This window comes from Ammodytes marinus (assembly GCF_949987685.1).
Source record: "Ammodytes marinus genome assembly, chromosome: 23".
Classification (NCBI taxonomy): Eukaryota; Metazoa; Chordata; class Actinopteri; order Uranoscopiformes; family Ammodytidae; genus Ammodytes; species Ammodytes marinus.
In genome coordinates, this window is record NC_137227.1 from 16,042,682 (window position 1) to 16,045,181 (window position 2,500).

Sequence of the window (2,500 nt, forward strand, 5' to 3'; positions counted from 1 at the left end):
TAAAACAGTGACACAGTGTGGTTAAAAGCTTCCGAAAGACACACACTGTAAAGGAAGTTGTGTGTGTGTGTGTGTGTGTGTGTGTGTGTATGTGTGTGTGTGTGTGTGTGTGTGTGTGTGTGTGTGTGTGTGTGTGTGTGTGTGTGTGTGTGTGTGTCTGGGAGAAGTCGCACTGCAGTGTGAATGAGGCAGAGATGCCATTAGGATTAGCAGGTGGACAGAGGCCTATTGGGGCTAACACCAAATGTTTAGACAACTAATTACCTCAATCCAGGACTTACAATTGACCTACTACTTACATTCATTTACTTTCGTTTTCTACAACAACATAAACCAATTTTACGCACTGCACCTTTAAAGAAACATGGACAGGGCGTAAAAATCATGTTTGAACATGTGACAAATGTAGGTTAGAATCGAGCAGCGCCCAAAATGAGTTGACACAAAGTTGATCAAGCCCTATCAGCTCCACAAAACTCTCTCTGTATTTCTCAGTATGGCAGCGTTTACAAACTGGTGTCGCCCCCCCCTGACACTGGTGCAGGAGCTCAGAAAAATCCCCAAGAAGAGCCCAAGAAATGTTTCAGTTGTTGATTCTACTGCTAAGAAAAAAACCTGGACGTACAGCAGAAGGTATAAAATCCATGCGCGATAACCAAATGCTTTTAACTCATGTAGACGCACCGACAGTGTTGCTGTAATTACTCAGAATTCCTCAAGGGGGCGACAGAAGTTACGCACTATAGCTTTAAATTGCAGCCTCCATTGTTTTTTTTCTTTCCACTTCCTCTCTAATCTCATTTAGTCTCTTTGCACAAGAAGATATCTCAATCCGTCACATACACTCGAACCCCGTTCCACCGCCCCCCCGCTATGTGTGTGTGTGTGTGTGTGTGTGTGTGTGTGCATGCGTGTGTGTGTGTGTGTGTGTGTGTGTGTGTGTGTGTGTGTCTGTCTCCCCTATTCAGTTTTAAGCGGAGGGTAAACATTCCGTGTTTGTTCGAGAACTCTTTATTTACTCCGTCCACCAACTGTTTGGTTTTAGGCTTTAAGGGTCGACCAAGTCTGTCTTTCCAACTCTCCTCCTTAAAGCTGCTACGAGGAACTTTTAAATATTTCTGAAACAGTCTCATTTTTCCTCTGATGATCATAAATGACATGTAACAGCAAAAACGAGACCATCAGTGCAAAGAATGCAATTTTTTTTGTACAGTTTTTCTTAATGCCTTTGTCATGGGTATGTACACGCTCACCCAGGAACAACAGCTGGCGTAGTAAAAACACTACCGCTTTTGTCCAAAGGGGGTGCAAGAATTAGCAAAAACTGAAAGTTCCTCGGAGCACCTTTAAGATCTCTTTATACTATTCTGTTATTTTTATTTAATTGTTTAACTTTTTTTATTCCGATTTTGAAAAGTTAATCATTTAGGTGAAGACAGCACACACACACACACACACACACACACACACACACACACACACACACACACACACACACTGACTTAAACCCATTCTATGTGATACATGTGACAGATTTAACGTTCCTTGCGCATATAAGAGTCAGGAATCCTTGATCTTTTGGGGCTAAACACGCACTGGGTCCCAGGCCTCAGGCTGTCCAGATTAAGGCCAAACCCTTTCTGTTACAGATTAACATAGAGTGGATTAATGGTTAGTTATGCTACTTATTCTCATACTTAAAGGTCCACTACATACTAGGATATATAACTGACCCTTTAGCTCACACACTGTTGCTCTTACATACGTCCTATCATTGATTTGGACCAACAGTTTGCCAGTGTATATATGTTGGACTATTCATTTTTCGATCATTTTTTTTTCAATTTTTTTTTTTTTTTTAACCTTTATTTATACAGGTAAATCCCATTGAGACCGAAGACTCTTTTGCAAGGGAGACCTGTTTTCCTTTCCCACGTTACCATTCACACACACATTCATACACCCATAGCAGCAGGCAAACTATCGACATTCACACAAGGCAAGGTGGGTGAAGTGTCTTGCCCAAGGACACAACAACCATGACACAGGTGGCAGGGCGGGGATCGAACCTCCAACCCTTTGATCATCGGCCGACCCGCTCTACCAACTGAGCCACAGTCGCCCCAAATGATCATTTGTTGTGTTTTTCTTGAATATATTAGACCTGCAGTTGGTTAAAAAAAACACATTTTCTCTACAATATAAAAAGTATTGAATAATTCTATCATCATAAATCAAAACTTAATAACTTGGAGACACCTGGAACCAAACGTATAAGACTAGAAGACTGTTTTGTAAACCAAACTGTGGGCCCTGCTGCTGTAAACAACAACAGTGAAAGAGTAACTTTTCAGGAAGCTTTCTGACTTCATACTCGATCTCACAAGTTTAAAGATATTCAGCAGTTGATATGGAGTCAGAGCGCGTTGAATAAAATGTTGATTAAGCTCTTTGTAAAGTTGTGATGTAAGCTGCAGCCTGCACCCATAAGGGCTTCTCC

At 41.4% G+C, this 2,500-nt stretch overlaps 2 protein-coding genes across 2 annotated transcripts in view; one reads left to right on the top strand and one right to left on the bottom strand.

Moving 5' to 3' along the window:
* col4a6 (collagen, type IV, alpha 6) overlaps positions 1–2,500 on the bottom strand; it is a 158,604-nt gene that overhangs the window by 149,361 nt on the left and 6,743 nt on the right. The gene's annotated exons all lie outside the window — the stretch shown is intronic.
* The window catches only part of col4a5 (collagen, type IV, alpha 5 (Alport syndrome)), a 58,957-nt gene that overhangs the window by 4,548 nt on the left and 51,909 nt on the right, over positions 1–2,500 (top strand). The gene's annotated exons all lie outside the window — the stretch shown is intronic.